Genomic DNA, 12,803 nt, shown 5'->3' with positions numbered 1-12,803 from the left:
CACGTTTGCACTTTGTAAATATTTGCCTGTCACCCCGCTGCTCACACCTGCTTGCTGTCCCCTCAAGTTTATGGAAGGCAGCAGGCACTGTCATTTCTCCAGCCCCACCTGGCGCTGCTGGCGCTGCCAGCAAGGCCGTGTGAAAAGGAAACTCATCCGCGAAAGCCACAGGTGTCTCTGACAGCGCCTAAAACTAATGGCCTGTGGCTGGCCGCTGTGACTAATTCTCTGATTATTGACTTTATGATTTTACGCTTAAAACTTCTTTATAATAACACACAGAAATGTTTAATGAGCTCTATCCAGAGTCATAAAAATTACTTATTGAACAAGCGTTTTTAAACTATTAATCTATTGTTTTCCATTAATAATGGCTCTCCGAAGAACGGGCGACAGCTTAATGTATCCACAGCATTTCTCCTCGAAAAGTGGCCTTTTAAGACGTAAATGCCGCTCCCAAAGCATCGCGGGCTGGCCGGCCATTGGGCAGCTGACCCTCCCAGGACAGATTTAGGCTCTACCAGTCCCAGAGGGTGCCTTAAGGATTTCCAGAATGAACAGGGGCCCGGGGAGATTTTGCTAGTCTCTGAGAGAGACTGGAAAGCCCCTCTCCTCAATTTCTCTCTTTTTGTGCAAAAGACAAGAGGTATTCTGTGGGCCTGTTTTGCAATGCCTGATGGAGAGCACAGAGGGAAGCAGACAAGTTACACATCGCTATCCTTGGTCCTTCTGGAAGGTTCCAGGTACCCATCTGGTTGTACCCATCCCCCCTTCTTCTGTTGGCAAGCCCATGGCTGAAAGTTTCCCATGATACTATGCCCCTGTTTTTGCTATTTTCGGGGCACAATTCCCCCACTAAGCATAAGATGGCTTCCTACTTCAAGTGTGTATGAATAATCCCTTTAAAATAAATCATCCGGGAATTCCCTGGTGACGCAGTAGTTAAGAATCTGCCTGCCAATCAATGCAGGGGAGACGGGTTCGAGACCTAGTCCGGGAAGATCCCACATGCTGCGGAGCAACTAAGCCCGTGTGCCACAACTACTGAGCCTGCGCTCTAGAGCCTGCAAGCCACAACTACTGAGCCCGAGTGCCGCAACTACTGAGCCTGTGTGCCGCAACTACTAAGCCCGAGTGCTACAACTACTGAAGCCCACGCGCCTAGAGTCCGTGCTCCGCAACAAGAGAAGCCACTGCAATGAGAAGCCCACACACCATAACAAAGAGTAGCCCTCGCTCGCTGCAGCTAGAGAAAGCCCGTGGGCGGGGACGAAGATCCAAAGCAGCCAAAAATAAATAAGTTAATTAATTAAAAAAAAATAATTATATTTTTAAAATAAATAAATAAAATAAATCATCCATTTATTTTTCTGGGTAATTTAGATTGTGAAACATATTGGCACCAGATGGGCACTTCTTCTAAGAGCTTCAGGCTGTTCGTTCATTCAGCAAATATTTATTGAGTGTATACTAAGTACCAGGCTGTGTTCTCAGTTCTGGAGATGCAGGAATAAACCAGAAACACATGGGCCTTGCCCTCACGGAGCCCATCTGTTGGAGGGGAGCGAAGACGACAGCAGGTGAACATTGTAGAAGATAATTTTAAGATCATTTAAGTAATAAATGCAGAGACGCCAACAGGATAAGATTGTGACAGGAGTGGGTGGGGACTACTTTTGATGGAGAGTCAGGAAGGCTTCTTGGGGAGGCGGCCTTTGAGCAGAGATTTGAGTGACAGAAAGGAACCAGCTGTGAGAAACATTCCTGGCAGGGGAAAGGCAGTCCAAAGGCCCTTGGGTGAGGTATACATACAGGTGTCTCTGACTAGGTGAAGGCCCTGCCCAGACAACAACTGTCCCTTACCTGGCACGTGCAGGATCTGCTCAGCCACTGCCTCAAACCCTCCATGTGGCTCCTGGGACCCATAGGACATGTAGTGCAGAAGCACTCAACCTTGTCTGTCGAATAAGAAAATACTTCTCCTCCGAGCCCTACTTCAATGGAATGGTTAGGAAGAGGCACAAAGGAGCCATACTGTCACAACGAGAAAGACCCTTTACACCATGCAGAGGTCACAGCAGTGTCAGAGGGGATATGTTTTAGGGTGCAGCTTCTCAAACTTCAGGTGCCTACAAATCACCTCGAGGTCTTTTTAAAATATGGATTCTGATTCGGTAGGTCCAAGGTGGGGCCTGAGATTCAACAATTCTAACAAGCTCCCAGGTGATGCCAATGCTGCTGGTCCAGGGACCACACTTTGAGTAGCAAGATCCTAGCGGTCATTAAATCTCACCACTATGTTTTACAGGGGGAGACGGGGAACAATGTGACTTAATGGTAACAGGGATCTGGAGTCAGAGCACCTGGGTCTGTTGTGTGTGTGTGTGTGTGTGTGTGTGTGTGTGTGTGTGTGTGTACCAGTTCCTTAGTTTTAGTTTCTTCCTGTAAATTGATTGTATGATGACAATGGCAGTGATGACGGTCACAGTGGTGGTAGAGATACTGGTGATGATGGTGATGATGATGGTAGTGATCATGGTAATGATGGTGATGGTGGTGGTAATGATGGTGATGATGGTGGTGACAATGGTGATGATGGTGATGATGATGGTAGTGATAATGGTAATGATGGTGATGATGATGGTGGGATAATGGTGATGATGGTGATGGTGGTGGTGGGATAATGGTGATGATGGTGATGGTGGTGGTCATGATGGTGATGGTAGTGGTCATGATGGTAGTGATCATGGTAATGATGGTGATGGTGATGGTGGTGGTCATGATGGTGATGATGGTAGTGAAAATGTAATGATGGTGGGATAATGGTGATGATGGTGATGGTGGTGCTGACGATGTTAGTAATAATGGTAATGATGGTGATGGTGGTGGTGACAATGGTGATGATTGTGATGATGATGGTAGTGATAATGGTGATGACGGTGGTGATAGAACTTCACAGGGTGGGTATGAGACTTGAATGAGGTCATGCACACAATGATCTTCACGGAGTGCTCATCACAGAGAGCGGTGCCTAAAGATGACAGCTCTTACAATGATAATTACTGTCACCCAGAGATTAAAGGACTTGTACAGAGTCACGGAGCAGCAGGACCCGGTGCCTAAACATTCCTACCATCATTTTCCAGCTCATAGTCAATAAATTAGGGTGTCAGAGAAATCGAATAAACACTAGAACGCACATGACCCTGAATCAATACTGAACTCAATGTGATGTTCCTCTATTAGTATGAGAAGTACATCTGCCCCCTGGCTGGCCTCAGGGTCATTGTTGTGGACACAGCCTCCCACAAGGAGGCTGGAGAAAATGGGGGCTCTGGGCTGAATCTGTCCAGCACAGATACGTGATAGGCATGTGCAGTTTAAAGGTATGAATTGGCCCTGAGTAGGAACTTGTTTACAAGTCACTCAACTCATAAAAGTGAAGTAGGGGGAAACCAGGGCATTCTTGGAGCTTTGAAACTCAGCTGAGGACTCCGGCTAGTGGGCGCAGCCAGAGGTGAGAGGCAGTGTGCAGTGTCCTGGTGACACCCTATCTTTACCTCTGCTCCCCACCCCCAATCCACTCCAGATGGCAGCCAAGAGGGATCTTAAAGTGTAAATAAAGGACTTCCCTGGTGGTCCACTGGTTAGGACTCCACTCTTCCACTGCAGGGGAAACAGGTTTGATCCCTGGTCGGAGAGCTAAGATCCCACAAGTTGCATGGAGCGGGCCAAAAAAAAAAAAAAGTAAATAAAATCATGTCAGTCCCTTCTCAGAACTCTTCAATGGCTCCCCACTGCCCTTGGAATAAAATCCAAACACTTTCACAGCCCACGCAGCCCTGCCCACCTCTCTGTCCTCTTCCATCACTACACTCCAGCCAAGCCGGTCTTATCTCCACCTCAGGGCCTCCACAATACTGTTCCCTCTGCCTGAAACACTGTTCCTCATTCTTCACATGACTGGCTCCTCTTCATTCAGCAGGTCTTAGCTTCAATGTCAGCTTCTCTGGGAGGCCCTCCCTGCCCACTCCCATCTCTTCTCTACCCTGACTTTGTGTTTGTTTCCTTCCTGGCTCACATCTCTGTTGGACCTTATGTTATCTAGTGGTTCACAGGATTTTTGCATATTTCTCCCAGTTGACTGAAGATAAGCACAGATAAGCTTGTCTCTCAGTCAAGTGAAAACGAGCTCCGGGAGGGCAATGACTGTATCTATCTTGTTCACTCTCTGTTCCCAAGGCCAGTGCCTGGCACAGAGTAGCTGCTTAGTAAATATTCCTCCAGTAAATGGTTTTAGCTGCAGCCTAGCCTGCCCAGGGGACAGGGAATGATGGAAGAAGTAATGGCCTGGTGATTTGTCTATTTACCTTCTTTCCCCGACCCATAAAATATAAGCTCCATGAAAAGGTATAAATTGTGTCCAACTTACTCACCATAGCACCCCAAACCCTTGCCCAGTGCCTGATAAATAAGTGTTAAATATGTGTTTTCATTCCAAGTACAGTACAGTTTTCTGTAACCACACAGGAAAAACAATATAGAATCTTGCTGGACATGATGTAATTCCCCAAACAGAGCCCTGCCCAGGCCTCCTTAATGCATAGAGGAGATCTTAAATTAAATATACTCTAGACATGACTTATCTGACAAATAGAGAAATGGGGAGATGGAAAAATCTTAACTCCTGGATTAATTTCTCTCTCAGTGGAGACATTAAAGCTGACAGGAAGAGCACAAGATACATGGGGACCTGGGGTTGGACTGTCAGGTTTCAGATCCTGGATCTAGCTGTGTGACCTGGGCAAGTTATTTAACCTCTCTAAGATTCCATTTCCTCTTCTGCAAAATGGGCATATGTTCAATAAAGGATTAACCTTGCCCACAGAAAGGTTTGGCCATTTGCCCCCAGCTCCTGGGAAGTAAATTCTAAGCCCTTGTAATATCTCACCTGATAAGTGTCTTTGTCTCCCTGGGGGCCTTGGACCACACAGGATAGTCTGTGTTATCTATGTGATATATGGTGGGGGGCTTTGAACCTTGTGGTATCAGCTCAATCTCTGGAGGGGCTGGAGACTGAGGTCAGCCACACAGGGGGTCAGCCATGCCTACATGACTGACCCCTAGTAAAAACTCTGGACACCAAGCCTCAGGTGAGCTTTCCTGGTTGGCAATACCCTGACATACTGTCACACATCATTGCTGGGAGAAGTTAGCTCTGTTCTCATGACTCCACTGGAAAAGAATGTCTAGAAGCTTGTACCTGGATCTGTTCTGGATTCTGCCCTGTGCTCCTCTTCCTTCGGCTAATCTCAGTCTGTATCCTTTAACTGTAATGAACCAGAACCATGACTATAACAGCTTTTCCGAGTTCTATGAATCCTTCTAATGTTCTATGAATCCTTCTAAACCAAGGGTGGTCTTGGGGACCCCTGAACTTAAAGTTGATGTTAATGGGCTTCCCTGGTGGTGCAGCAGTTAAGAATCCGCCTGCCAATGCAGGGGACACAGGTTCGAGCCCTGGTCCAGGAAGATCCCACATGCCGCGGAGCAACTAAGCCCGTGCGCCACAACTGCTGAGCCTGTGCTCTAGAGCCCGTGAGCCACAACTGCTGAGCCCACGTACCACAACTACTGAAGCCTGCGCACCTAGAGCCCGTGCTCCGCAACGACGGAAGCCACCGCAATGAGAAGCCCGCACGCCGCAACGAAGTGTAGCCCCCGCTCGCCACAACTAGAGAAAGCCCGCATGCAGCAACGAAGACCCAACGCAGCCAAAAATAAATAAATAAATAAATAAATAAATTCATTTAAAAAAAAATTGATGTCAAAAGAGAGGTTGGTTCTGGGGACTCCTAAACCAGCACCTCCCTCCTTGGGTACCAAGAAGATAAAATGAGATGATGTACATACAACACTCAGAATAAGTGTTCAATAAAGATGTGCTATTTTTCTAGTGTCTTCTATTTGGTGTGGTGGCAGAGCCTCTGGAGCTCGCCTGCCTGGGGTGAAATCCTCTGGCTCACTGCCATGGGACCTCAGACAAGCCATTCCCTCCCCTGGACTTTGGTCTCCTTATCTAAAAGTCATACTGTCATAAGGATGGGTCAATAGACACAAATCCCTGAAGGCAGGCCTGGCACACAACACATGCTCCACGACGGTTTTTATTACTGAAACAAGTGCTGAACTCTGAGTCAGAGGATCCAGGTCCAATCCCATTTCAGGCACCAGCCAGCCACGTGACCACCGGCACTTGGCCTCCCAGTTCCCCACTGGGAGAACAAGAGACTGAAATCCAGGCTTCTGCAGAAGGCTTCTCACTTTCCAAGTGACCCAGTATCACCAGGTCACTTATCAGTCTGCTCAGTGGGTAAATGCTTGAAGCCTGATGCAAGCCATAAAAATGTCATTCATATACTTGTTGAAATTTCAAGCGCAGGGTGGGCCTGTCTTTGTTTGATCTGAAGGGGAGGATCCCTGGGAACACCACAGGGGAACACAGACAAGACAGATGGACCTGCAGGAGAGGAGGGACAGAGAAGGGCCATGGGTAGGAGACAGCTGCTACTGATCTACCTACCTTCATTCAGTCCATTATATTTATTTGGAGTGCCCACCCCATGCAGTGACCAAGACAGGGAAAGACCACCAAAAACAAGTAAAGAAATAAATGAACAAAGTATCTCAGAAGATGATCCAGCTCTGAAGAAAGTAAAACAAAGCAATGAAATGCAAAGAGTTTGGTTGGGGAAGGTGAGTGTTAAAAGATAATTTTCAGGGCTTCCCTGGTGGCGCAGTGGTTGGGGGTCTGCCTGCCAATGTGGGGGACGCGGGTTCGAGCCCTGGTCTGGGAGGATCCCACGTGCTGCGGAGCAACTGGGCCCATGAGCCACAACTGCTGAGCCTGTGCGTCTGGAGCCTGTGCTCTGCAATAAGAGAGGCCGCGATGGTGAGAGGCCCACGCACCGCGATGAAGAGTGGACCCCGCTTGCCACAACTGGGGAGAGCCCTTGCACAGAAACGAAGACCCAACACAGCCAAAAATTAATTAATTTTAAAAAAAATCAGCTATACTTCAATTTAAAAAAAAAAGATAATTTTCAAAAAAAGGTAACATCATGACTCCTGTACTGATAAAAAAAAAAAAAAAAAAAGAACCCATGTTAAAGATTTTATCTAACTCATTATTAATGAGGGAACCAGGCAGATGTTACAACCAGTTCAAAGGAGAAATCAAAGAACAGACACATTTATGATGAAAAGTGTTGGAATGAATTTGCAAATAGACCAAAACTGGCTTCTCCCGCAGGGTGTTGGAAGTTGATTGAACTGCCCTGGACTCAATTTATTTGCATGTCCAAAGACAAGGAATACTTGCATTGCCATAGGTGCTCTACAACTTCCAACACTGTAAGACAGGTCAGAGACAATGAAGGACTAGAGTCAGATAGCAGGAAGGGTGTCCTGTAAACACTGGAGACAGGCAGTAATCTTTTTTGCTTGTTCCAAATTCCCTATGTCAGATAAAACATTGCTGAGAAGTGACATCTGAGCCAAGATGGTGTGTCAAGGAGTCCTGGGCAAAGCTCTGGGGAGGGGTATCCCCAGGGGAGGGAACAGTAGGTGTAAAGATCCTAAAGTAGGGGATGAGTCAAGCGTGTTTAAGGAACCAAAAGAAGGTCAGTGGAGCTGGAGCCAGTGACAAGGGGGCAAGTGGTGGGCACAAAATGAGACAAGCAGGCAGCGGCCAGAGCAAAAAAGTGCAGACTAGGATTTTTATCTTAAAAATGAAGATTTTTACCCTGGAGAACTCTGAGCAAGGAAGGGACAGGCTCTCCCTTACGTTTCAAAAGAATCTTTCTGGCTGCTGAGACTGTGGCTACTTAAAAATGACTTGTAGGGGCCAATATCACTGATGAACATAGATGCAAAAATCCTCAACAAAATACTAGCAAACAGAATCCAACAGCACATTAAAAGGATCATACACCATGATCAAGTGGAGTTTATACCAGGAATGCAACGATTCTTCAATATGCGCAAATCAATCAATGTGATAAACCATATTAACAAATTGAAGGAGAAAAACCATATGATCATCTCAACAGATGCAGAAAAAGCTTTCGACGAAATTCAACACCCATTTATGATAAAAACCTTCCAGAAAGTAGGCATAGAGGGAACTTACCTCAACATAATAAAGGCCTTATATGACAAACCCACAACCAACATCGTTCTCAATGGTGAAAAACTGAAACCATTTCCTCTAAGATCAGGAACAAGACAAGGTTGTCCACTCTCACCATTATTATTCAACATAGTTATGGAATTTTTAGCCACAGCAGTCAGAGAAGAAAAAGAAACAAAAGGAATCCAGATCAGAAAAGAAGAAGTAAAGCTGTCACTGTCTGCAGATGACATGATACTATACATAGAGAATCCTAAAGATGTTACCAGAAAACTACTACAGCTAATCAATGAATCTGGCAAAGTAGCAAGATACAAAATTAATGCACAGAAATCTCTTGCATTCCTATACACTAATGATGAAAAATCTGAAAGAGAAATTAAGGAAACACTCCCATTTACCATTGCAACAAAAAGAATAAAATACCTAGGAATAAACCTACCTAGGGAGACAAAAGACCTGTATGCAGAAAACTATAAGACACTGATGAAAGAAATTAAAGATGATACCAACAGATGGAGAGATATACCATGTTCTTGGATTGGAAGAATCGACATTGTGAAAATGACTATACTACCCAAAGCAATCTACAGATTCAATGCAATCCCTATCAAACTACCAATGGCACTTTTCACAGAACTAGAACAAAAAAGTTCACAATTTGTATAGAAACACAAAAGACCCCGAATAGCAATCAAAAGACCTTTCTCAAGCAATCTTGAGAAAGAAAAATGGAGCTGGAGGAATCAGGCTCCTGGACTTCAGACTATTCTACAAAGCTACAGTAATCAAGACAGTATGGTACTGGCACAAAAACAGAAATATAGATCAGTGGAACAGGATAGAAAGCCCAGACATAAACCCACGCACATATGGTCACCTTATTTTTGATAAAGGAGGCAAGAATATACAATGGAGAAAAGACAGCTTCTTCAATAAGTGGTGCTGGGAAAACTGGACAGCTACATGTAAAAGAATGAAATTAGAACACTCCCTAACACCATACACACACAAAAAAACTCAAAATGGATTAAAGACCTAAATGTAAGGCCATACACTATAAAACTCTTAGAGGAAAACATAGGCAGAACACTCTATGACATAAATCACAGCAAGATCCTTTTTGACCCACCTCCTAGAGAAATGGAAATAAAAACAAAAATAAACAAATGGGACCTAATGAAGCTTAAAAGCTTTCGCACAGCAAAGGAAACCATAAACAAGATGAAAAGACAACCCTCAGAATGGGAGAAAATATTTTCAAATGAAGCAACTGACAAAGGATTAATCTCCAAAATTTACAAGCAGCTTATGCAGCTCAATATCAAAAAAAACCCCAAAAAACCCAGTCCAAAAATGGGCAGAAGACCTAAATAGACATTTCTCCAAAGAAGATATACAGATTGCCAACAAACACATGAAAGGATGCTCAACATCCTTAATCATTAGAGAAATGCAAATCAAAACTACAGTGAGGTATCATCTCACACCGGTCAGAATGGCCATCATCAAAAAATCTACAAACAATAAATGCTGGAGAGGGTGTGGAGAAAAGGGAACCTTCTTGCACTGTTGGTGGGAATGTAAATTTATACAGCCACTGTGGAGAACAGTATGGAGGTTCCTTAAAAAACTAAAAATAGAACTACCATACAACCCAGCAATCCCACTACTGGGCATATACCCTGAGAAAACCATAATTCAAAAAGAGTCATGTACCACAATGTTCATTGCAGCTCTATTTACAATAGCCAGGACATGGAAGCAACCTAAGTGTCCATCGACAGATGAATGGATAAAGAAGATGTGGCACATATATACAATGGAATATTACTCAGAGTCATAAAAAGAAAGGAAATGGAGTTGTTTGTAGTGAGGTGGATGGACCTAGAGTCTGTCATACAGAGTGAAGTAAGTCAAAAAGAGAAAAACAAATACAGTATGCTAACACATATATATGGAATCTAAAAAAAAAAAAAAAGGTTCTGAAGAACCTAAGGGCAGGACAGGAATAAAGATGCAGACGTAAAGAATGGACTTGAGGACATGAGGAGTGGGAAGGGTAAGCTGGGACGAAGTGAGAGAGTGACATGGACTTATATACACTACCAAATGTGAAATAGATAGCTTCCTAGTGGCAAGCAGCCGCATAAAACAGGGAGATCAGCTCGGAGCTTTGTGACCACTTACAGTGGTGGGGTAGGGAGGGTGGGAGGGAGAAGCAAGAGGGAGGAGGTATAGGGATATATGTAAATGTATAGCTGATTCACTTTGTTATAAAGCAGAAACTAACCCACCATTGTAAAGCAATTATACTCCAATAAAGATGTTAAAAAAAAAAAAAAAGACTTGTAGGGAATTCCCTGGCAGTCCACTGGTTAGGACTCCACACTTCTACTACAGGGGCACGGGTTTGATCCCTGGTCGGGGAGCTAAGATCTCACAAGCTGTGCGGCATGGCCCAAAAAATAAACAAATAAATTTTTAAAATAAATAAAATAAAAATGACCTGTAGGCAAGAGCCTAAGCTTCCTGGGAGGAAATTTTCCTTAGGGAAGTTCAGAAAGCAATCCTGGAGCCAGAAGCTGGAGAGGACTGGCTATAACAGAAAGAGACAGCAGGATAAGGAGCAGTGAGAAAGGTCCTGCCTCCTCTGGGAATGAGATTGGTTCAACCACTTTGGGTGCCTGGTAGGATCTACTAAACTGAGCATACCTCCTCCACCCTCTGACCTCCAGCAATTCCACTCCAACGGAAGTGCGAGCACATGGGCACCAAAAGACACAGAGAAAATGGTTCACCACAGCACTATTATTTCCTAAAACTGGAAACTGCTCAAATGCCCATCAATAGTAGAATGGATATAGGGGTCAGTTCATCCAATGGAGTGCTGTCATGTGATAAAAAGGAACAAATTACTGATGTGTACAACAGCACGAATGAATCTCAGCAACATTTTGAGGAGGGTAAGAAGCCACGTATAGAAGAGTCTTTGATTAAATTGATAGAAGTTCAAAAAGAGAAGAAAACAGCCCTTGGGTTTGGAAATCAGGAGAGTGGTTACTACAGGGAGGAAGACAAGAGTAATGAATGAATGAGAAGAAGCCCAAGAAGGGCCACCAAGGAGATGATGATGGTCTGTTTCTTGTCCTGGATGGTATTTACAAAAGTGCTTGCTTTGGAACAATGAATGGGGCCATACACTAGAGCTGAAGGGAAAACTGAAATCCTTTGAAATAGATCTCCAAACTTCCTAGGTTTCTTTAATAGAAAACCAGGAGTTGTCTAGTGCACTCTTTGGGATTATTTGATTCTATGCACCTTACATCACCTTTGAGCTACTTTACAATTCTGTAAGTTGTTAAATATCGATCATAATACAAATGACTCTTGTCCAGAAAAATGCATATATTGTGTCCAGTGGGGTTGCAGTTGGTTACTGACTTGTGGATACTGACCAATTTTGTATCTACTAAGCAAATTCACTCCAGCATTCCTGACTACCTATATGCGTGTCTGCTCTTTGGATTTTCCTTGAACAGACTGTAATGTGTTACTGGTTCTCTTGTTAGTTAATGAGTTAAATAAGATCTCTACATGTGTTTTGTTTGTTTGTTTGTTTTTTAATGGCCGCACCGTGCAGCATGTGGGATCTTAGTTCCCCAACCAGGGATCGAACCTGCGCCCCTGCAATGGAAGTGCGGTGTCCTAACCACTGGACCACCAGGGAAGTCTCCACATGTTCATTTTATATTTGTACGAAAGTCATGATTATACTATTTTTAAAAATTCTCCTTTAACAAGATCTATAGGTTTTTCTGTCTGTGTGTTAGACTTCAATTTTAAAAGTTAAATTTAAAAAGTTAAATATAAAAGGGCAGGGACTTCCCTGGTGGCGCAGTGGTTAAGAATCCTCCTGCCAATGCAGGGGACATGGGTTCGAGCCCTGGTCTGGGAAGATCCCACATGCCACGGAGCAACTAAGCCCATGCGCCGCAACTACTGAGTCCATGAGCCACAACTACTGAAGCCCGTGCTCTGCAACAAGAGAAGCCACCACAATGAGAAGCCCGCACACCGCAAGGAAGAGTAGCCCCTGCTCGCCACAACTAGAGAAAGCCCGCGTGCAGCAACAAAGACCCAACACAGCCAAATTAATTAATTAATTAAAGATAAAAGGGCAGGGAGGGTAGGGTGCTGTGACTCCACCTAAGACTGCTGTCGTCAAGCCCTGGGACGGGGCGGGCCAACTGCCAAGGCCCACAGGCTCCCCACAGTGGGTTGGCAAGAATGACAGGGCAATTCCCTTGCCGGGAATCTGAGCCGAGCCTGCAGCCTGAGAGCCAGAGCAACAGGAGGCTGAGGGAGCCTAACTTCATTCACCAAATTCACCAGCGAGAGAGGCCTCCCTTGGAGGAGGCAGGCTCCTCCCCACTCGCTGAACCTGCTGCGTCCTCTGGCTCCAGGCAGGGGGGAACGCTATAATTACTTGATTAATTCAGAAAACAAAGACCTGGCTGGGGCAGTAGGGCTTGAAGTAAGGTTCTCTAAGGGCGAGTAAATCTGGAACTGGAGCAGAGAAATAAACCAGGGAAGGAGAAGGGTTGTCTCT

Source organism: Balaenoptera borealis, assembly GCF_965194805.1.
Source record: "Balaenoptera borealis genome assembly, chromosome: 1".
Classification (NCBI taxonomy): Eukaryota; Metazoa; Chordata; class Mammalia; order Artiodactyla; family Balaenopteridae; genus Balaenoptera; species Balaenoptera borealis.
The sequence above is the reverse complement of the archived record's forward strand: the minus strand, read 5'-3'. Positions refer to the sequence as shown.